General features: G+C 43.9%; 1 protein-coding gene across 2 annotated transcripts in view; it reads left to right on the forward strand.

The window, feature by feature from the left end:
- The window catches only part of AIG1 (androgen induced 1), a 587,426-nt gene that overhangs the window by 182,310 nt on the left and 380,423 nt on the right, over positions 1-24,693 (forward strand). The window lies entirely within an intron of this gene.

Genomic DNA, 24,693 nt, shown 5'->3' on the forward strand with positions numbered 1-24,693 from the left:
CCGTTAGTTCGGCACGGTGGGTTTTTTTTTTGCCCCCTTTGCGTGGTTTTGCTTTAGGGTTTTTTGTAGACTGCAAAGTTCGCTTTACTATCCTCGCTCTGTCCTAGAATATCGGGCCCCACTTTGCTGAATCTATTTCATCCCTACGTTTTGTCTTTTCATCTTACTCACAGTCATTATATGTGGGGGGCTGCCTTTTCCTTTGGGGAATTTCTCTGGGGCAAGTCAGGCCTATTTTTCTATCTTCAGGCTAGCTAGTTTCTTAGGCTGTGCCGAGTTGCCTAGGTAGTTGTTAGGCGCAATCCACAGCCGCTTTTAGTTGTGTTTAGGATAGGATCAGGTGTGCAGTCTACAGAGTTTCCACGTCTCAGAGCTCGTTCTTGTATTTTTGGGTATTTGTCAGATCACTGTGTGCGCTCTGATCGCTAAGCACACTGTGTTTCTGGATTGCCTTCATAACACCTGCCATTAGCAAACATAACAGTACAAGGAGCCAAACTAATGATTCTCAATAGAGGGAAAGAAAAAGTTCTGACATCATTTTTTTTTTTTTTCTGCTCTGTGTTCACTTTTTTTTTTTTCCCCTAGACATTTGGGTGATTCTGGACACAGGTGTGGACATGGATATTCAGGGTCTGTGCTCTTCAATGGATAATCTCGTTATAAATGTACAAAAAATTCAAGATACTATTGATCAGAAATCTATGTTAGAACCAAGAATTCCTATTCCTGATTTGTTTTTTGGAGATAGAACTAAGTTTCTAAGTTTCAAAAATAATTGTAAGCTATTTCTGGCCTTGAAACCTCATTCTTCTGGTAATCCTATTCAACAGGTTTTGATTATTATTTCTTTTTTGCGCGGCGACCCTCAAGACTGGGCATTTTCTCTTGCGCCAGGAGACCCTGCATTGAGTAGTGTCGATGCGTTTTTCCTGGCGCTCGGATTGCTGTACGATGAGCCTAATTCAGTGGATCAGGCTGAGAAAAATTTGCTGGCTTTGTGCCAGGGTCAGGATGATATAGAAGTATATTGTCAGAAATTTAGGAAATGGTCAGTACTCACTCAGTGGAATGAATCTGCGCTGGCAGCTTTGTTCAGAAAGGGTCTCTCTGAGGCTCTTAAGGATGTCATGGTGGGATTTCCTATGCCTGCTGGTTTGAATGAGTCTTTGTCTTTGGCCATTCAGATCGGTCGACGCTTGCGCGAGCGTAAATCTGTGCACCATTTGGCGGTACTGCCTGAGGTTAAACCTGAGCCTATGCAGTGCGATAGGACTATGACTAGAGTTGAACGGCAGGAATACAGACGTCTGAATGGTCTGTGTTTCTACTGTGGTGATTCTACTCATGCTATTTCTGATTGTCCTAAGCGCACTAAGTGGTCCGCTAGGTCTGCCGTCATTGGTACTGTACAGTCCAAATTCCTTCTGTCCATTACCTTGATATGCTCTTTGTCGTCGTTTTCTGTCATGGCGTTTGTGGATTCGGGCGCTGCCCTGAATCTGATGGATTTGGATTATGCTAAACGTTGTGGGTTTTTCTTGGAGCCTTTGCGGTGTCCTATTCCATTGAGAGGAATTGATGCTACACCTTTGGCCAAGAATAAACCTCAATACTGGGCCCAGCTGACCATGTGCATGGCTCCTGCACATCAGGAAGTTATTCGCTTTCTGGTGTTGCATAATCTGCATGATGTGGTCGTGTTGGGGTTGCCATGGCTACAAACCCATAATCCAGTATTGGATTGGAATTCCATGTCGGTATCCAGCTGGGGTTGTCAGGGGGTACATGGTGATGTTCCATTTTTGTCGATTTCGTCATCCACCCCTTCTGAGGTCCCAGAGTTCTTGTCTGATTATCAGGATGTATTTGAAGAGCCCAAGTCCGATGCTCTACCTCCGCATAGGGATTGTGATTGTGCTATCAATTTGATTCCTGGTAGTAAATTCCCTAAAGGTCGATTATTTAATTTATCCGTGCCCGAACACGCCGCTATGCGCAGTTATGTGAAGGAATCCCTGGAGAAGGGACATATTCGCCCATCGTCATCACCACTGGGAGCAGGGTTCTTCTTTGTAGCCAAGAAGGATGGTTCGCTGAGACCGTGTATTGATTACCGCCTTCTTAATAAGATCACTGTTAAATTTCAGTATCCCTTGCCATTGTTATCTGACTTGTTTGCTCGGATTAAGGGGGCTAGTTGGTTCACTAAGATAGATCTTCGTGGTGCGTATAATCTGGTGAGAATCAGGCAAGGAGATGAATGGAAAACTGCATTCAATACGCCCGAGGGTCATTTTGAGTATCTAGTGATGCCGTTCGGACTTGCCAATGCTCCATCTGTGTTTCAGTCTTTTATGCATGACATCTTCCGTGAGTATCTGGATAAATTCCTGATTGTTTACTTGGATGACATTTTGATCTTCTCAGATGATTGGGAGTCTCATGTGAAGCAGGTCAGAATGGTTTTTCAGGTCCTGCGTGCTAACTCTTTGTTTGTGAAGGGATCAAAGTGTCTCTTCGGTGTGCAGAAAGTTTCATTTTTGGGGTTCATCTTTACCCCTTCTACTATCGAGATGGATCCAGTTAAGGTCCAAGCCATCCAGGATTGGATTCAGCCGACATCTCTGAAAAGTCTGCAAAAGTTCCTGGGCTTTGCTAATTTTTATCGTCGCTTCATCTGTAATTTTTCTAGCATTGCCAAACCATTGACCGATTTGACCAAGAAGGGTGCTGATTTGGTTAATTGGTCTTCTGCTGCTGTGGAAGCTTTTCAGGAGTTGAAGCGTCGTTTTTGTTCTGCCCCTGTGTTGTGTCAGCCAGATGTTTCTCTTCCGTTCCAGGTCGAGGTTGATGCTTCTGAGATTGGAGCAGGGGCGGTTTTGTCACAGAGAGGTTCTGATTGCTCAGTGATGAAACCATGTGCTTTCTTTTCCAGGAAGTTTTCGCCCGCTGAGCATAATTATGATGTGGGCAATCGAGAGTTGCTGGCCATGAAGTGGGCATTCGAGGAGTGGCGTCATTGGCTTGAAGGAGCTAAGCATCGCGTGGTGGTATTGACTGATCATAAGAACTTGACTTATCTCGAGTCTGCCAAGCGCTTGAATCCTAGACAGGCCCGTTGGTCGTTATTTTTTGCCCGCTTCGACTTTGTGATTTCGTACCTTCCGGGCTCTAAAAATGTGAAGGCGGATGCTCTGTCTAGGAGTTTTGTGCCCGACTCTCCGGGTTTATCTGAGCCAGCGGGTATCCTCAAGGAAGGAGTCATTGTGTCTGCCATCTCCCCTGATTTGCGGCGGGTGCTGCAAAAATTTCAGGCGAATAAACCTGATCGTTGTCCAGCAGAGAAACTGTTTGTCCCTGATAGGTGGACTAATAAACTTATCTCTGAACTTCATTGTTCGGTGTTGGCTGGTCATCCTGGAATCTTTGGTACCAGAGAGTTAGTGGCTAGATCCTTCTGGTGGCCATCTCTGTCACGGGATGTACGTACTTTTGTGCAGTGCTGTGGGATTTGTGCTAGGGCTAAGCCCTGCTGTTCTCGTGCCAGTGGGTTGCTTTTGCCCTTGCCGGTCCCAAAGAGGCCTTGGACACATATTTCGATGGATTTCATTTCTGACCTTCCCGTTTCTCAAAAGATGTCAGTCATTTGGGTGGTCTGTGATCGCTTTTCTAAAATGGTCCATCTGGTGCCCTTGGCTAAATTGCCTTCCTCCTCTGATTTGGTACCTTTGTTCTTTCAGCATGTGGTTCGGTTGCATGGCATTCCTGAGAATATTGTTTCTGACAGAGGTTCCCAGTTTGTTTCAAGGTTCTGGCGAGCCTTTTGTGGTAGGATGGGCATTGACCTATCCTTTTCCTCGGCTTTCCATCCTCAGACTAATGGCCAGACCGAACGAACCAATCAGACCTTGGAAACATATCTGAGATGTTTTGTTTCTGCAGACCAGGATGATTGGGTGTCCTTTTTGCCGTTGGCTGAGTTCGCCCTTAATAATCGGGCCAGCTCGGCTACCTTGGTTTCTCCATTTTTTTGCAATTCTGGGTTCCATCCTCGTTTCTCTTCAGAACAGGTTGAGTCTTCGGACTGTCCTGGTGTGGATTCTGTGGTGGATAGGTTGCAGCAGATCTGGACTCAGGTAGTGGACAATTTGATCTTGTCCCAGGAGAAAGCTCAACTTTTCGCTAATCGCAGACGCCGTGTGGGTCCCCGACTTCGTGTTGGGGATCTGGTTTGGTTATCTTCTCGTCATATTCCTATGAAGGTTTCCTCTCCTAAATTTAAACCTCGTTTTATTGGTCCGTATAGGATTTCTGAGGTTCTCAATCCTGTGTCTTTTCGTTTGACCCTCCCAGACTCCTTTTCCATACATAATGTATTCCATAGGTCGTTGTTGCGGAGATACGTGGCACCTATGGTTCCATCTGTTGAGCCTCCTGCCCCGGTTTTGGTGGAGGGGGAATTGGAGTATATTGTGGAGAAGATTTTGGATTCTCGTGTTTCTAGACGGAAACTCCAGTATCTGGTTAAATGGAAGGGTTATGCTCAGGAAGATAATTCCTGGGTTTTTGCCTCTGATGTTCATGCTTCCGATCTTGTTCGTGCCTTTCATGCGGCTCATCCTGGTCGGCCTGGGGGCTCTGGTGAGGGTTCGGTGACCCCTCCTCAAGGGGGGGGTACTGTTGTGAATTCTGTGGCTGAATTCACTCCTGTGGTTACAAGTGGTACTGCAGCTTCTGAGCTTCCTCCCTCAGGTGTTCTGGTGAGCTCGTTAACTGCTTCATTACTTAACTCCGCCTGATGCTGCTATCCTTGCTCCTTTTCAATGCTTCAGTGTTGGATCTGAGCTTCTCCTGATTGTTCCTGTGACCTGCTGCTCTGTATAGCTAAGTGCTTTTTGCTTTTTTGTTGCTTTTTTTCTGTCCAGCTTGTCTTTTGTTTTGCTGGAAGCTCTGAGACGCAAAGGGTGTACCGCCGTGCCGTTAGTTCGGCACGGTGGGTTTTTTTTTGCCCCCTTTGCGTGGTTTTGCTTTAGGGTTTTTTGTAGACTGCAAAGTTCGCTTTACTATCCTCGCTCTGTCCTAGAATATCGGGCCCCACTTTGCTGAATCTATTTCATCCCTACGTTTTGTCTTTTCATCTTACTCACAGTCATTATATGTGGGGGGCTGCCTTTTCCTTTGGGGAATTTCTCTGGGGCAAGTCAGGCCTATTTTTCTATCTTCAGGCTAGCTAGTTTCTTAGGCTGTGCTGAGTTGCCTAGGTAGTTGTTAGGCGCAATCCACAGCCGCTTTTAGTTGTGTTTAGGATAGGATCAGGTGTGCAGTCTACAGAGTTTCCACGTCTCAGAGCTCGTTCTTGTATTTTTGGGTATTTGTCAGATCACTGTGTGCGCTCTGATCGCTAAGCACACTGTGTTTCTGGATTGCCTTCATAACACCTGCCATTAGCAAACATAACACATCTTAGAAAAGCGATCACAGACCACCCAAATGACTGACATCTTTTGAGAAACGGGAAGATCAGAAATAATATCCATAGAGATATGTGTCCAAGGCCTCTTCGGGACCGGCAAGGGCAAAAGCAACCCACTGGCATGAGAACAGCAGGGCTTAGCCCGAGCACAAATCCCACAGGACTGCACAAAAGCACGTACATCCCGCGACAGAGACGGCCACCAAAAGGATCTAGCCACTAACTCTCTGGTAACAAAGATTCCAGGATGACCAGCCAACACCGAACAATGAACCTCAGAGATAACTTTATTGGTCCACCTATCAGGGACAAACAGTCTATCCGCTGGATAACGATCAGGTTTATTAGCCTGAAATTTTTGCAGCACCCGCCGCAAATCAGGGGAAATGGCAGACACAATGACTCCTTCCTTGAGGATACCCGCCGGCTCAGACAAACCCGGAGAGTCGGGCACAAAACTCCTAGACAGAGCATCCGCCTTCACATTTTTAGAGCCCGGAAGGTACGAAATCACAAAGTCAAAACGGGCAAAAAACAGCGACCAACGAGCCTGTCTAGGATTCAACCGCTTAGCAGACTCAAGATAAGTCAAGTTCTTATGATCAGTCAATACTAGTGTTGAGCGATACCGTCCGATACTTGAAAGTATCGGTATCGGATAGTATCGGCCGATACCCGAAAAATATCGGATATCGCCGATACCGATATCCGATACCAATACAAGTCAATGGGACATCAAGTATCGGAAGGTATTCTCATGGTTCCCAGGGTCTGAAGGAGAGGAAACTCTCCTTCAGGCCCTGGGATCCATAGGGATGTGGAAAATAAAGAATTAAAATAAAAAATATTGATATGCTCACCTCTCCGGCGGCCCCTGGACTTCACGCTGCTATCCGGGAGGCTTCTTTGTTTAAAAAGCGCGCCTTTCGGACCTGTGAATGACGTCCCAGCTTCTGATTGGTCGCGTGCCGCCCATGTGACCGGCACGCGACCAATCAGAGGCCGCGACGTCATTCGCAGGTCCTCAATTCCTATAATTAGCAGTTTTGTGAATGAGAATGACGTCGCGGCTTCTGATTGGCCGCGTGCCGGTCATCAAGCCAATGACGCCACTTCTCGAATGCCCACTTCATGGCCAGCAACTCTCGGTTGCCCACATCATAATTTCGCTCAGCAGGCGAAAACTTCCTGGAAAAAAAAACACATGGTTTCATCACTGAGCAATCAGAAGCTCTCTGCGACAAAACAGCCCCTGCTCCAATCTCAGAAGCATCAACCTCGACCTGGAACGGAAGAGAAACATCTGGTTGACACAACACAGGGGCAGAAGAAAAACGACGCTTCAACTCTTGAAAAGCTTCCACAGCAGCAGAAGACCAATTGACCAAATCAGCACCCTTCTTGGTCAAACCGGTCAATGGTTTGGCAATACTAGAAAAATTGCAGATGAAGCGACGATAAAAATTAGCAAAGCCCAGGAACTTTTGCAGACTTTTCAGAGATGTCGGCTGAGTCCAATCATGGATGGCTTGGACCTTAACAGGATCCATCTCGATAGTAGAAGGGGAAAAGATGAACCCCAAAAATGAAACCTTCTGCACACCAAAGAGACACTTTGATCCCTTCACAAACAAAGAATTAGCACGCAGGACCTGAAAAACTGTTCTGACCTGCTTCACATGAGACTCCCAATCATCCGAGAAGATCAAAATGTCATCCAAGTACACAATCAGGAATTTATCCAGGTACTCTCGGAAGATGTCATGCATAAAGGACTGAAACACTGATGGAGCATTGGCAAGTCCGAATGGCATCACTAGATACTCAAAATGACCCTCGGGCGTATTAAATGCAGTTTTCCATTCATCTCCTCGCCTGATTCGCACCAGATTATACGCACCACGAAGATCTATCTTGGTGAACCAACTAGCCCCCTTAATACGAGCAAACAAATCAGATAACAATGGCAAGGGGTACTGAAATTTAACCGTGATCTTATTTAGAAGGCGGTAATCTATACAAGGTCTCAGCGAACCATCCTTCTTGGCTACAAAAAAGAACCCTGCTCCTATTGGTGACGATGACGGGCGAATATGCCCCTTCTCCAGGGATTCCTTCACATAACTGCGCATAGTGGCGTGCTCAGGCACGGATAAATTAAACAGTCGACCTTTTGGGAATTTACTACCAGGAATCAAATTGATAGCACAATCACAATCCCTATGCGGAGGTAGGGCATCGGACTTGGGCTCATCAAATACATCCCGGTAATCAGACAAGAACTCTGGAACCTCAGAAGGGGTGGATGACGAAATTGACAGAAATGGAACATCACCATGTACCCCCTGACAACCCCAGCTGGACACCGACATGGATTTCCAATCTAATACTGGATTATGGGCTTGTAGCCATGGCAACCCCAACACGACCACATCATGCAGATTATGCAACACCAGAAAGCGAATAACCTCCTGATGTGCAGGAGCCATGCACATGGTTAGCTGGGTCCAGTATTGAGGCTTATTCTTGGCCAAAGGTGTGGCATCAATTCCTCTCAATGGAATAGGACACTGCAAGGGCTCTAAGAGAAACCCACAACGCTTAGCATACTCCAAGTCCATCAAATTCAGGGCAGCGCCTGAATCCACAAATGCCATGACAGAATACGATGACAAAGAACAGATCAAAGTAACGGACAGAAGAAATTTTGACTGTACTGTACCAATGGTGGCAGACCTAGCGAACCGCTTAGTGCGCTTAGGACAATCAGAGATAGCATGAGTGGAATCACCACAGTAGAAACACAGCCCATTCAGACGTCTGTGTTCTTGCCGTTCAACTCTGGTCAAAGTCCTATCGCACTGCATAGGCTCAGGTTTAAGCTCAGGTAATACCGCCAAATGGTGCACAGATTTACGCTCATGCAAGCGTCGACCGATCTGAATGGCCAAAGACATAGACTCATTCAAACCAGCAGGCATAGGAAATCCCACCATGACATCCTTAAGGGCTTCAGAGAGACCCTTTCTGAACATAGCTGCCAGCGCAGATTCATTCCATTGAGTGAGCATGGACCACTTTCTAAATTTCTGACAATATACCTCTATCTCATCCTGACCCTGACAAAGAGCCAGCAAATTTTTCTCTGCCTGATCCACTGAATTAGGTTCATCGTACAGCAATCCGAGCGCCAGGAAAAATGCATCGATATTACTCAATGCAGGATCTCCTGGCGCAAGAGAAAACGCCCAGTCCTGAGGGTCGCCGCGCAAAAAAGAAATAACAATCAAAACCTGTTGAACTGGATCACCAGAGGAGCGAGGTTTCAAGGCCAGAAATAATTTACAATTATTTTTGAAACTCAGAAACTTAGTTCTATCTCCAAAAAACAAATCAGGAATAGGAATTCTTGGTTCTAACATAGATTTCTGATCAATAGTGTCTTGAATCTTTTGTACACCTCCCGAGAGCTGATCCACAAATGAAGACAGACTTCTAATGTCCATCACCACACCTGTGTACTGAACCACCCAAATGTCTAGGGGAAAAAAAAGGCAAAACACAGTGCAAAGAAAAAAAATGGTCTCAGAACTTCTTTTTTCCCTCTATTGAGAATCGTTAGTACTTTGGGCTTCCTGTACTGTTATGAAAGGCAATTCAGTACCACAATGGACATAGCGGTCAGAGCACATACAGTGATCTGACAATAACCCAAAATCATAGAACGAGCTCTGAGATGTGGGAACTCTGCAGACCGCAATCCCTAATCCTCTCCAAACAACACTAGAGGCAGCCGTGGATTACGTCTAACTCTGCCTATGCAACTCGGCACAGCCTGAGAAACTAACTAGCCTGAAGATAGAAAATAAGCCTACCTTGCCTCAGAGAAATACCCCAAAGGAAAAGGCAGCCCCCCACATATAATGACTGTGAGTTAAGATGAAAAGACAAACGTAGAGATGAAATAGATTCAGCAAAGTGAGGCCCGACTTTCTTAACAGAACGAGGATAGAAAAGGTAACTTTGCGGTCTACACAAAACCCTAAAGAAAACCACACAAAGGGGGCAAAAAGACCCTCCGTACCAAACTAACGGCACGGAGGTACAACCTTTGCGTCCCAGAGCTTCCAGCAACAAATTAGACAAACTGGACAGAAAAAATAGCAAACAAATAGCAAAGAAGAACTTAGCTATGCAGAGCAGCAGGCCACAGGAATGATCCAGGGAAAAGCAAGTCCAACACTGGAACATTGACAGGAAGCCAGGATCAAAGCATTAGGTGGAGTTAAGTAGAGAAGCACCTAACGACCTCACCAGATCACCTGAGGGAGGAAACTCAGAAGCCGCAGTACCACTTCCCTCCACCAACAGAAGCTCACAGAGAGAATCAGCCGAAGTACCACTTGTGACCACAGGAGGGAGCTCTGCCACAGAATTCACAACACAAAAGCATCTTTTAAGCCACTGTCCCAAACCTCTTTAAAAATAATATCTCTCAAAACCTCCCTTCTTGTGGCACTAACGTAAGCATGAAGGATTAGTGACATGCAGGCCCTATCTGCATACCCACCTCTGACACGCATACTAGATGACAGAGTAATCCTTAAAACTGATCCATCCTACCTTCCTAAAGTGGCATCGCATTTCCATAGATCTCAGGAAATCTCGTTACCCTCTTTCTTTCCAAATCCCAGAAATAGGAAAGAGGAACACACACTAGACTTTAAAAGATGTTTAGTCCAATATCTAGCGGCCACAAGGGACTATAGGAAGGATAGGGCTCTGTTTGTGTGCTTTCAGGGTCCACATAAAGGGCATAAAGCATCGAAGGCCACACTTGCAAGATGGATAAGGGACGCCATCATCCTCTCGTATTCGTCAAGTAATGAAGCCATTCCAGAGGAAGTCAGAGCTCATTCAACAAGATCAGTGGCGACCTCCTGGGCAGAGAGAGCAGGAGCATCAATTGAACAGATATATAGGGCGGCCACTTGGTTGTCTCCTTCCACATTTTTTAAACACTACCAACTAGACCTGACTCCCTCTTCAGACCTCACCTTTGGCAGAAGAGTTCTAGAGGCAGTGGTCCCTCCCTAATGTACAGTACAGACCAAAAGTTTGGATGCACCTTCTCATTTAAAGATTTTTCTGTATTTTCATGACTATGAAAATTGTAAATTCACACTGAAGGCATCAAAACTATGAATTAACACATGTGGAATTATATACTTAACAAAACAGTGTGAAACAACTGAAATTATGTCTTATATTCTAGGTTCTTCAAAGTAGCCACCTTTTGCTTTGATGACTGCTTTGCACACTCTTGGCATTCTCTTGATGAGCTTCAAGAGGTAGTCACCGGAAATGGTTTTCACTTCACAGGTGTGCCCTGTCAGGTTTAATAAGTGGGATTTCTTGCCTTATAAATGGGGTTGGGACCATCAGTTGTGTTGTGCAGAAGTCTGGTGAATACACAGCTGATAGTCCTACTGAATAGACTGTTAGAATTTGTACTATGGCAAGAAAAAAGTAGCTAAGTAAAGAAAAACAAGTGGCCATCATTACTTTAAGAAACAAAGGTCACTCAGTCCGAAAAATTGGGAAGACTTTGAAAGTGTCCCCAAGTGCAGTTGCAAAAACCATCAAGCGCTACAAAGAAACTGGCTCACATGAGGACCGTCCCATGAAAGGAAGACCAAGAGTTACCTCTGCTTCTGAGTATAAGTTTATCCGAGTCACCAGCTTCAGACATTGCAGGTTACCAGCAGCTCAGATTAGAGACTAGGTCAATGCCACACAGAGTTCTAGCAGCAGACACATCTCTACAACAACTGTTAAGAGGAGACTTTATGCAGCAGTCCTTCATGGTAAAATAGCTGCTAGGAATCCACTGCAAGGACTCGCAATAAGCAGAAGAGACTTTTTTGGGCTAAAGAACACAATGAATGGACATTAGACCAATGGAAATCTGTGCTTTGGTCTGATAAGTTCAAATTTGAGATCTTTGGTTCTAACCACCGTGTCTTTGTGCGACACAGAAAAGGTGAACGGATGGACTCTACATGCCTGGCTCCCACCGTGAAGCATGGAGTAGGAGGTGTGATGTGTGGGGGTGCTTTGCTGGTGAAACAAGCAAAATTGAAGGCAAAATTGAAGGCATACTGAACCAGCATGGCTACCACAGCTTCTTGCAGCGGCATGCTATTCCATCCGGTTTGTGTTTAGTTGGACCATCATTTATTTCTCAACAGGACAATGACCCTAAACACACCTGCAGGCTGTGTAAGGGCTATTTGACCAAGAAGGAGAGTGATGGGGTGCTGCGCCAGATGACCTGGCCTCCAGAGTCACCAGACCTGAAGCCAATCGAGATGGTTTGGGGTGAGCTGGACCGCAGAGTGAAGGCAAAAAGGGCCAACAAGTGCTAAACACTTCCTAGATTGTTGGAAGACCATTCCCGGTGACTACCTCTTGAAGCTCATCAAGAGAATGCCAAGAGTGTGCAAAGCAGTCATCAAAGCAAAAGGTGGCTACTTTGAAGAACCTAGAATATAAGACATAATTTCAGTTGTTTCACACTTTTTTGTTAAGTATATAATTCCACGAGTGTTAATTCATAGTTTTGATGCCTTCAGTGTGAATTTACAATTTTCATAGTCATGAAAATATAGAAAAATCTTTAAATGAGAAGGTGTGTCCAAACTTTTGGTCTGTACTGTACATCTTTGAAATTCTCTCCGTGGTGCTGTCATGGAGGTAAGAGAATATCGTAGTTACTTACCGATAACAGTATTTCTCTGATCCCATCACGGCACCTGTACATTCCCTCCCTTCACTTGTGAGTGTGAACACTAGAGTTAGTCTTAATATTTAGTCACGCGGTGCCTCTAATAAGTTTAAATTAAAATTTTGTTTGATAACATTTAAGTTACAGCTGAAGTTCTGTTAAGGCTCTGTAAACAAACTGATTTGGGAGAGAGGTACCGCCTTTTTCACCTGTAGGCCTCCTGTCCCTGAGGGCGGATCCCTCTCTCTGTGGTGCAGTCATGGGATCAGAGAAATACCATTATTGGTAAGTAGTGTTGAGCGATACCGTCCGATATTTAAAAGTATCGGTATCGGATGGTATCGGCCGATATCCGAAAAATATCGGATATCGCCGATATCGATATCCGATACCAATACAAGTCAATGGGGCACAAATATCGGAAGGTATCCTGTAATGGATCCCAGGGTCTGAAGGAGAGGAAACTCTCCTTCAGGCCCTGGGATCCATATTCATGTGTAAAATAAAGAATAAAAATAAAAAATATTGATATACTTACCCTCTGACGCGCCCTGGTTGTCACCGCTGCAACCGCCTTGCTTTCGTTCCGAAGAATGAGCGCGTAAAGGGCCTTCGATGACGTCGCGTCTTGTGATTGGTCGCTGAGCGAAAGCTGTAATGCTGTAGATAAGCCCCCGATGTAGCTTGAAGGGTAAGAAAAACAATTTAGATTATACCCACCCAGGGGCGGTCCCGGTGTGGTCTGGTCCAAAGGGCATTGTGGTCCGGGTCCGGCGCCTCCCATCTTCATATGATGTTGTCCTCTTCTTTGCTTCCTGTCGCGGCTCCTGTGCAGTCATGCTTTGTCTGCCCTGTTGAGGGCAGAGCAAAGTACTGCAGTGCGCAGGTGGCGGGCCTGTCTGACCTTTCCCGACTCCTGCGCACTGCAGTACTTTGCTCTGCCCTCAACAGGGCAGACAAATTATGCCTGCACAGGAGCCGCGACAGGAAGTAAAGAAGAGGACGACACCGTATGAAGATGGAGGTGACGGACCCGGATAGCAACGCCCATCGGACCGGACCATATCGGGACCTCCCCTGGGTGAGTATAATCTAACTTGTTTTTCTTATCTTTCAGGTTACATTGGGGGCTACAGAATGCTGTAGATAAGCGCCTGATGGCGGTGGCATTAGCTTATAGCAGAAAAATGGGGTGACAGATTCCCTTTAAGTACTTGCAAAATATTATCTTTTTCAGGAGAGATACTTGTTACTTAGTCTTTGTACCAACTCATAACCCATTACTTTTCCACTCTACCATGTGTGATTTACTTGAATACACTTTATCCCTTTTAACCTATGAGTGTTATTTAACATTTTTTTTATTTTTTGTGTTACGGTATATATATTTCAATAAAATTTATATATTTTTATATTATACCTCCTTGTGAATGGTGTGTCGGGATACTTGTTATCCAAATTTTCTGGTAATAAGAGGTTATAGTTGGATCATGGTGATCCTAAAACTGTACAAAGCATTATCTCGCACATACCATCCCAAACATCCAAACTGGAAAAGGGGCATTTTAAACAGGAAATCCACCTTATAGTCTCCACAAAAATAAAGTCTAAACAAAAATACAGATATAAATCATAGTGTTATACCTAGAGAGGGGACATAACAGGAATGCAAACCATAGGGCTGTGTCCTTCCTCACCCAGTGTCTTACTTATGGTTTTGTAGCCCATTCCATGTTTGTGCAGGTCTATGATCTTGTCTCTGGCATCCTTATTAGGGTATGTGCACACGGTGCGGATTCTCTGCGGATCCGCAGCATTTTTTGCAGTGCAGAAACGCTGCAGATCCGCAATTGATTTACAGTACAATGTAAATCAATGAGAAAAAAAAATGCTGTGCACACTTTGCGGAAAATATGCTGCGGAAACGCTGCGGTTTAAAAGAAGTAGGTTGTCACTTCTTTTTTGTGAATCTGCAGCGTTTTGTACCCATTCCATTATAGAAAACGCAGGGGTAAAAAACGCAGCAAATCCGCAAAAAAAACGCAGCAAAAACGCACAAAAACGCTCCGGAACCGCACAAAAAACGCGACAAATCCGCAGATGTGTTTTCTGCCAGGAGAGGCAGAATCCGCACCAGAAATTCCTACGCCTAATCCGCAACCTGTGCACATAGCCTAAAGCTCTTTGGTCCTGCCCATGTTGTAGAGGTTAGAGTCTGACTGATAGAGTCCTGGGTTCTAATCCCACCCTGGACAACATCTGCAAAGAGTTTGCATGTTCTCTCCGTGTTTGCGTGGGTTTCCTCCAGGTACTCCGGTTTCCTCCCACATTCCAAAGACATACTGATAGGGAATTTGGATTGTGAGCCCCATCGGGGACAGCGATGATAATGTGTGCAAACTGTAAAGCACTGCGGAATATGTTAGCGCTATATAAAAATAAAGATTATTATTATTATTATTATTATTATTAATTGAGTATGTGGACAGGAGTCTTTTAAAAAGGTGACTTTGTAAGACAACTGTCTTTAATGCAGTTGATTAGGAGCGTCTAACTGGTCTGTAGGAACCAGAACTCTTAATGGTTGGTAGGGGCTCAAATACATATTTCTCATTGCAAAATGCTAATACATATATATAATTTATACAATGTGATTTTCTGGATTTTATTTTTGATATTCTATTTCTCAATGTTAAAATGAACTTACCCATAATATTGTAGACTGTTCATGTCTTTGTCATTGGGCAAACTTACAAAACCAGCAATGGATCAAATACTTATGGTATTTCCCACACTGTATATAGTATGAGCCCCAACATACCATACATTTTATTAAAAAAAACGCATACTCACCTCACTCCTATTACCCTGCTGCACTGATGCACAGCAGACGTGATGTAATTCATGTCTGCTGTGTCAGTTGCACACTCTGATTGGTGAAAGAAGTAACCGATCCTCCACCAGTGTATTCACCGCTGTCTGCATCCTGAGGATGTGGATAACAGTGATATTGAGATGCGGTCGGTGGTGGACAAGTTCTTTGTCCGGCCTATGGGCCACTATTTTCATCCCTTCAGCTGTCTTGGTCTGCTGACTGGACTGGAACAGTCAGATGGCGGATGTGACCCACGGCTGCACTCTACCAAGATCTGCACTAGAGTTAGCTTTCCTTCTCTTGGAGGAGGTTGTTTGCATACTTTTTTTCCCCAGGGAACATTGCTGGGCCTATAAGTCTACCTACACCAGCTTCTCAAGAAACTTTACACGTTGTCCACATATATCATAAGGAGAGCCCATTGATTTTAAGAATCATGTAATGTCTCGTTTGAACACTTGTTGGAGGACTAATTTCATTTTAAGAAACAAGAAATATTTATCTAGTTGTAACTGGATTGATGAGAACATTTCTGTAAGTTGAGGGAACAATTTTTATTTCAAAGTTACATAAAACACTAATCCACAAAAAAAACAAAAACGTGAATTATTTTTGGCGTGTAGCCATGTTCAAGTAGGTAGGAAATTTTGGATTTAAAATTTTGGCCATGAAATTTGGGTCTTAAGTATCTTGGCTAGCATGTCACAAGTTATCAGAAATCAAAGAGTACATTCAGTAAAAACACACAAGGCTGAAATGCCAACATGCATGTCAAATATTCTGAATTACTATTGATATATCAGATATGTGGTCACAATCTAATGCAAATGTACAAAGGCTCAGAATGAAAGTAAACACAAATCATACTCAAAGCAAAGATATGCTGAAAGAGCCAAGGTAGAAAAAGTACTGAACATTTTTATTGAGATGTAAATATGTGGAGCAGGTCACATATGAGTAACACAGTAAAAAGACAGCATACTCAGCGAGAAGTTATTGTATGTGGTCAGAGTTATATCGACAGACAGATATACGGTATACTGTTGTACTCAAAAGTTTACATACCCCAGCAGAATTTTTGCTTTCTTGGCCTTTTTTCAGAGAACATGAATGATAACATCAAAACTTTTTCTCCACTCCTGGTTAGTGGTTAGGTGAAGCCATTTATTGTCAACTACTGTGTTTTCTCTTTTTAAATGATAATGACAACCCAAAAAACATCCAAATGACCCTGATCAAAAGTTCACATGCTCCATTTCTTAATACCGTGTATTGCCCCCTTTAACATCAATGACAGCTTGAAGTCTTTTGTGGTAGTTGTGGATGAGGTTCTTTATTTTCTCAGATGGTAAAGCTGCCCACTCTTCTTGGTAAAAAGCCTCCAGTTCCTGTAAGTTCTTGGGCTGTCTAGCATGAACTGCGCACTTGAGATCTCCCCAGAGTTGCTCAATGATATTGAGGTCAGGAGTTTGAGATGGCCACTCCAGAACTTCACTTTGTTCTGCTGTAGCCAATGACAGGCAACTTGGCCTTGTGTTTTGGATCGTTGTCATGTTGGAATGTCCAAGTACGTCCCATGCACAGCTTCTGGGCTGATGATTGCAAATTTACCTCCAGTATTTGCTGATAACATGCTGCATTCATCTTTCCTTCAACTTTGACCAAGATCACACATCCCCAAAACATCAGTGATCCACCTCCGTTCTTTACAGTAGGAATGGTGTTCCTTTCATCATAGGCCTTGTTGACCTCTCTCCAAATGTAACATTTATGGTTGTGGCCAAAAAGTTCAATTTTGGTCTCATCACTCCAAATTACCTTGTTCCAGAAGTTTTTAGGCTTGTCTCTGTGCTGTTTTGCATATTGTATGAGAGATTCTTTTTGGCACTTGTGCAGTAATGGCTTTCTACTGGCGACTCGACCATGCAGCCCTTTTTCCATTTGTTAATCACAGTTTGAACGCTGCTGACTGGCATTATCAATTCCTTGGATATCTTTTTGTATCCCTTTCCTGTTTTATACAGTTCAACTACCTTTTCCTGTAGATCCGATGACAATTCTTTTGCTTTCCCCATGACTTACAATCCAGAAATTTCAGTGGTTGAATGAAAGATGCAAGAGTCTGTCTGGATCCCAGAAACTCTCTCAGCTTTTATGCAAATGCACTGATTACAAGCAAACAGGTCACAGGATCACAGGATCTTACCATTAGTAGCCATTTTAACCCATTTGTGTCAACTTCTGTGCATAGTATCAGGCCACAGTCACCAGGGTATGTTAACTTTTCATCAGAGTCATTTAGATGTTTTGAGGTTGTCATTATGATTTAAAAGGAGAAAACACAGTAGTCTGACAATAAATGGCTTCACCCAACCACTATCCATGAGTGGAGAAATAGTTTTGGTATTATCATTCATATTCTCTGAAAAAAGGCCAAGAAATCAAAAATTCTGCCAGGATATGTAAACTTTTGAGCACAACTGTAATTATACAATAATTGCACATTCTGTATTGGAGGGAAATAACCCTCATTAAGTCAGCCAATTAAAACTACTACATAGAATATACAGGAAATCGTGGGGCTTATTACACCATGTATGCCATATTTTACACCCTAGGACCAATATAAATCTGAAAAAGGGAAAAAAAAACCATAGTATTAACATTGAACCCCTGCCCCGGTGCACGTTTCAGTGCATAGCCAACATCTGGGATTGGTATGGGGGGATGTTTCCACAGGGAAATTGAACACTTGTTGCCAGACTCATTTCATTTTAGGAAACAAGAAACATTTCTTTTGTAACTGATTTGATGCAAATATGTTGATATATTGACAAAGGCATTTTTATCTTTTTAAGATTTTACAAACACTTTAATAGTCCACAAACACATGTAAACGAGGCAATGGAGGAAAAAAACGATGGTACTGCTACACAAATCTAGGGAAGACCGGATCAAAGATATTCAGACCCAATCAACAGTGTTCAGCTTATGAATGGCTTAATTCGTAATTGTCAAGCTGTAGAGAATGAAGAGCGCGGCACTCACCATTGACATATCTGTTAAAAGGCAGCTTTATTCGGTCATTAGGTGACAAGCATAGAGATCAAGAAAACAAGCAACAGCTCTTCCACGTGAGTACACTCTTCTTATGGCTCATGGTGAACCGGAAAAAGCATGTACTCATGCAAAAGAACTGCTGCTAATTTTCTTGATGTCTCTGCTTGTCATCTAATGGCCGAATAAACTGCCTTATCTCATGGAGGAACTCAATTGCCTGTCCCTTCTCCTGGAGTATGATGGTCAAATTCTTTCAGTCTCTCAGTAGCATCATTTCTGGTTGGACTCCTCGTGTTGGGGGTGCGCAGCCCATGGAATTTGTTGTGCTTAGAAGAAATGATGTGTAAAAGTCCAGTCCCCAGCAAGATAGCGAATCATGGGAACTTAGGAAGGACACACTTCAGAACTTTCCAAGACATAGGGTCCATAGGGTCGTTAGTGACTGCATAGCCACACCTCTTGTGACTGGAATTAGTTTATTAAAAAAAAAATATATAGCAAAAAATAGCTCCAAGTGAGTGAGCTCAAGTTTTGCAGGCAGTATTGGCTCACGCAGTGAAAAGATAGATGTTTAGAGTGGGAGGGTTGACAAGCAGTATATGCCCTACTTCACTACTGCGCAGTCAATTGGAGAAGGTTCTTTCTTCAGAACTATCTGTAGCCAGGCACTATCTCCCACCAGGAGCAATTACAGTGCTAATTGAAGTCCCAGGCAGATACTTGTGGTTTACAGTGTGCTGGCTGCACTGCAGGCAGCTAGGTATCATGGAAGTTGGAGCAGAGAGAAAGGGGGCCAGCTGCCCCAGCACATGCAATGTCACTGAGTCTACCTCAGCCAGAGAGTTTTCTGCACTTATCTTATCTCCCGGGACTCCTAGTTTGAAGGGAGACTTAAAGGGGTTTTCCCACAAACAAAAGTTCATTTTAATCAATAGAATTTGAAATAATATTAATTTCCACAATTGAATGTGTTTACATAAAATGTTCCTGTGCTGAGATAATCTTATATATGTACCCTTGTTGTGTGCTGTGTAATGGCCGTGTCTAACCGTGCAGGAACATGGTCTGATCATACCAAATCTCCTGGGCAGAAAAAGAAAGGACAGGACAGCATGGGATCACAGCAGATTCTTTCTGTGAGGTAAAACATTTCCCTGCCTGGTTTTAAACAATGTTTTACTTCAAAGAAAGAATCATTTGCGATCCCGTGCTGTAATGTTTGTATACTTTTTTCTTCTCCTTGCCCAGGACCTCTGATACGATCAGATCATATTCCTGCCCGGTCAGACACAGCCATTACGCAGTACACAGCAGGGGCATATTTTTTATTATTATTTTTATTATTATTTAAGATTATCTCAGCACAGGAACATTTTATTTAAACACATCCAATTGTGGAAAATATTATTGTTCAAATTCTACTGAATAACTTTTCTTCTTGGGAAAACCCTTTTCAGATAACAGTTTAAACTGTGGCTGGTGCTGGCAGGAGGAGGATTGATCAGATGTGCCACTGGATCCAAGCAGGCACAACCTGTAGAGGCTCTCTTGACCTCGGGAAACCGTTCAGAAGGGGTGAGTAGTGGTCCCTTCACAGTGGGAAGGATTTTTTATAAGATTATAAGGATATATCTTGAATTCCAGCAGGAGCTTCTGTCTCCTATATTAACTTGTTTACCTTTTCTTTATACCAGTAAATTTAAAAAAAAATATTCCTGACTACAATCTTATGGCCACAGAAGCCATACACTGAAGTTCAAGGTTACTGTAATGAAAATATTCTGCAGGCACGTTTGTTTAATCGCTAAGGCACTGTTGGAAAGCAATTATATTGTTCTTGGATTTTCACATGAATTGGTCCATGATCAGACCATGTAACATCACATGGTTCTTGTTGAAGCTGAGATTACTATAAAAACCACTTATCTATTATGATCTTTGCAGGAATACCTTTTGTGTGGGAGTAAGTAGAAAGAATATTGAACAATAAAAGACTGTGATATTTTAGAAGCGTAAAATAGCCTGGGAGTTTAATTCAGTGGATTAGGATATTCTGTAAATGTCTGAAAGAAATAGGTCCTACCTCTTATATCCACAGGTACAGTGCCTTGCTAGAGTATTCGCGCCCTTGGCAGTTTTCATGTTTTGCTACCTCACAAGCTGGAATTTCACAGTTCTTTTGATGGTTCGCATCAGTTCATGAAAAGAACATGCCTACAACTGTCAACATTTAGTTTTCTTTTTATTGTGAAGCAAACTTCTAAAGGGACAAAATAACTGAAAACTTCAGAATGCATACCTATTCATCCCCCTAAGATCATTTCTTTATAGAGCCTACTTTTGTGGCAATTACAGCTGCAAGTCACTTTGGATAAGTCTCTATGAGTTTTTCACATCTTGCCACTGGGATTTTTGTCCATTCTTCAAGTCAAAACTGCTCAAGCTCCTTCAAGTAAGATGGTTTCCTCTGATGAACCGCAATCTTCAAATCTGACCATAGATTCTCAATTGGATTAAAGCTTGGGCTTTCAATAGGCTACTCCAAAACATTTACACATTTCCCCTTAAACCACTCTAGTGTTGCTTTAGCAGTATGCTTTGGATGATTGTCTTGTTTGCAGGTGAACCTCTGTCCAATCTCAAATCACTGACAGACTGAAATAGGTTTTGCTCAAGAATATCCCTGTATTTCGCACCATCCATCTTCCCCTTGACTGGGACCATTTTCCCTGTCCCTGCTTCCAAAAAAACTTATCCACAGCATGATGCTGCCACCACCATGTTTCACTGTCGGGATGGTGTTCTTGGGGTGATGAGCTTTGTTGGTTTGGCGCCAGACATAGTGTTTACCTTGGTGGCCATCTGACCAAAACACCTTTCATACATTTGGGGAATCTCCCACATGTGTTTTTGCAAATTTAAAAATAGCATTACAATTTTAGTATGTAAGTAAAGGCTTTTTTCTACCCACTCTTACATAAAGGCCACCTCTATGGAGAATATGGCTTATTGTGGTAATATGAACAGATACTCCAGTCTCTGCTTGGGAACTCTGCAGCTCCTTTAGGGTTGCATTTGGTCTCTCTGCTGCCTCTCTGATTAATGCCTTCCTTGCCCGGGCTGAGAGTTTTCGTGGGCAGCCTCTTGGCAGGTTTGTTGTGGTACCATGTTTTTTCCATATGATTATAAAGGATTGATGGTGTGATGGTGCTCAGGGGGATCATCAGAGATTGTTTTTTTTTTATAACCCAACCCTTACTTGGACTTCTCAGCAACTTTGTCCCTGACTTGTTTGGAGATCTCTTTGGTCTTCATGGTGTGGTTTGGTTAATGGTGCCTCTTGCTTAATGATGTTGCAGCCTCTGTAGCCTTTCAGAAAAGGTGTGTATATACTGACAAACCATGTAACACTTAGAGTGCACTCAGGTGAACTTCCTTTCGCTAAGCATGTAACTTATAAAGGTAATTGTTTGCACTGGAAGTTTTAAGGGGCTTCGACACAAATTAGTCAAAAATTAGTCTCTCTGTATCCCTAAAAGAAAAGTTTAAATTATTTGAATAACTAAATGAGAAAAAATTGACAGTTCTTAAAAATGCATGTACAAAATTGTTCCTAGTTAGAAACAAGGAAAAGTGTCTTGTCTGATTGAAAAATAAAAAATACTAAACAGAAGACAACAAAGCTACATATTATTTATGTTATGTTATTTATTTAGGGCAGCACGGTGGCGCAGTGGTTAGCACAGCGGCCTTGCAGTGTTGGAGTCCTGGGTTCAAACCCCACCAAGGACAACATCGTATTTGTGTGGATTTCCTCCAACATTCCAAAGACATACTGATAGGGAATTTAGATTGTGAGCCCCAACAGGGACAGCAATGATAATGTGTGTAAAGCGCTGCGGAATATGTTAGCGCTATATAAAAATTAAGATTATTATTTATATTTTAAAGCTTAAGTTCAATAATGAAGGTGTATAAGGAAAACACTAATTATTGAATGTCAAGTTTGAGATACCTGATATAGCTCGGCAATCTCCAGCAGTGCATTGAAAATGAAGCAGAGGAGCGCGTGCTCAATCTCCACTCCATTCACATAGGAGTCGGACCCCTAGCTATCGGGAAGCTATCCCTGTTCTTGTAGAAAGGGAATAACTTCCAGACTTGGAGCAACCTCTTTTAAATGTCACATATCTAATGCAAGGAATTGTAGTCTCCCTTTGAAAGACAATAATATAGCTTGTGGGACTCAAACAAGATAAAGAAGAAATTAATGGGGTATAAAAAAAGTAAATATTAATGGCTTATCCACCAGATATGCCATAAATGTCTAATAGATGGAGGTCCAACCTTAGCTGTTGTCATAACATATATTAAAGTAAGTAAACAGACATTTAATGGCATAATTCTGTGAATCTACCATATAATTGTCTAAGGGTCACTTCCGTCTTTCTGTCTGTCTGTCCTTCTGTCTTTCTGTCACGGATATTCATTGGTCGCGGCCTCTGTCTGTCATGGAATCCAAGTCGCTGATTGGTCGTGGCAAAACGTCCACGACCATTGCCTGCGACGGGCACAGTCCGGCAGCAACATGGCCGCTCCTTCCTCCCTGCAGTCAGTGCCCGCTCCATACTCCCTTCCAGTCAGCGCTCACACAGGGTTAACGGCAGCGCTAATGGACCGCGTTATGCCGCGGTGTAACGCACTCCATTAACGCTGCTATTAACCCTGTGTGTCCAACTTTTTTACTATTGATGCTGCCTATGCAGCATCAATAGTAAAAAGATCTAATGTTAAAAATAATAAAAAAAATAAAAAATCATCATATACTCATTTTCCGGCACCTTTCCCGCTCCTCGCGACGCTCCGGTGACCGGTCCATGGATTGCGATCTTGCGAGATGATGACGTAGCGGTCTCGCGAGACCGCTACGTCATCATCTCGCGAGAACGCAATGCACTCTTGAGACCGGAGCGCACGAGGAGCATCGGTAAACGCTTCCTGGATCCAGGGGCCAACGGAAGGTGAGTATATAACTATTTTTTATTTTAATTCTTTTTTTTAACAGGGATATGATGCCCACATTGCTATATACTACATGGGCTGTGCAATATACTATGCGGGCTGGGCAATATCCTACGTGGGCTGGGCAATATCCTACGCGGGCTGTGCAATATACTACGTGCGCTGGCAGGGGTGTAACAACTGCGGTCGCAGGGGTCGCGACTGCGACTGGGCCCGCAGTGCTTTCAGGGCCCGCCCAGTCCAGCAAACAAGTAGCAGGGGAAACAAAGGAGACAAGTCACGCACGCATACTGCTGGCCACGCCTACAGCTTCCCCAGACTTTCAGCAGTGTGCGGCGAGTGGGCGTGTCCGTGAAGGACATGTGACCTAGCAGAAGGGCTGGGCATGTCACTGACTGAAGCTTGAGAGATGGAAAGCAGCAGCTGGTGAGTGAACTGGAGTCGCGGCTGTAAAGTGCTGATGTGCTGCTTACACCTGACACATACACACACACCTACCTGTTCTGTGCGCACAGGACCTGTGATGAGGTCACAGGAGGGGAGGAGTCAGGGGTCACATGATCAGTGGCCTCAGTGTATGCACTATGCAGGACTCTGCTGTGCTTGATTGTCATGGTGCTGAATGAATCTTTATGTAACAGAGCCGTGTGTGTACAAGGTGTACAGAGTGGAGCCGTGTATGTGTGTAGTGGAGCAATGTGTACGAGGTGTACGGAGCGGAGTCAGGTGTGTACGAGGTCTACAAAGCTGAGCCGAGGGTGAAAGAGGTGAGCGGATTCGTGTATGTATGGGGTGTATGGAGCGGAGCCGCGAGTGTACGGGGTGGACGGAGCGGAGAAGCATGTGTATGGAGTGTACGAAGCGGAGCTGTGTGTGTGAGGTGTAAGGAGCGGAGCCGCATGTGTACAAGGTGTAAGGGGCAGAGCCGCATGTGTACAAGGTGTAAGGAGCGGAGCCGCGTGTGTACAAGGTGTAAGGAGCAGAGCCGCTTATGTACAAGGTGTAAGGAGCAGAGCCGCGTGTGTACAAGGTGTAAGGGGCAGAGCCGCGTGTGTACAAGGTGTAAGGAGCGGAGCCGCGTGTGTACAAGGTGTAAAGAGCAGAGCCGCATATGTACAAGGTGTACGGAGCAGAGCCGCGTGTGTACAAGGTGTAAGGGGCAGAGCCGCGTGTGTGCAAGGTGTAAGGAGCAGAGCCGCGTGTGTACAAGGTGTAAGGAGCAGAGCCGCGTGTGTGCAAGGTGTAAGGAGCAGAGCCGCGTGTGTGCAAGGTGTAAGGTGCAGAGCCGCGTGTGTGCAAGGTGTAAGGTGCAGAGCCGCGTGTGTGCAAGGTGTAAGGAGCAGTGTTGTGAATTCAGCTTTTGGGCTCCCTCCGGTGGCTGTAGAGGGTAATGCAGTTGTGCCTGGACTGCAGGAGTGGACAGGTGTATCTACTAATTGCAAAACTGACTGGGGTATATAGCTTTGCTGGATC

This window comes from Ranitomeya imitator, chromosome 5, assembly GCF_032444005.1.
Source record: "Ranitomeya imitator isolate aRanImi1 chromosome 5, aRanImi1.pri, whole genome shotgun sequence".
Classification (NCBI taxonomy): domain Eukaryota; kingdom Metazoa; phylum Chordata; class Amphibia; order Anura; family Dendrobatidae; genus Ranitomeya; species Ranitomeya imitator.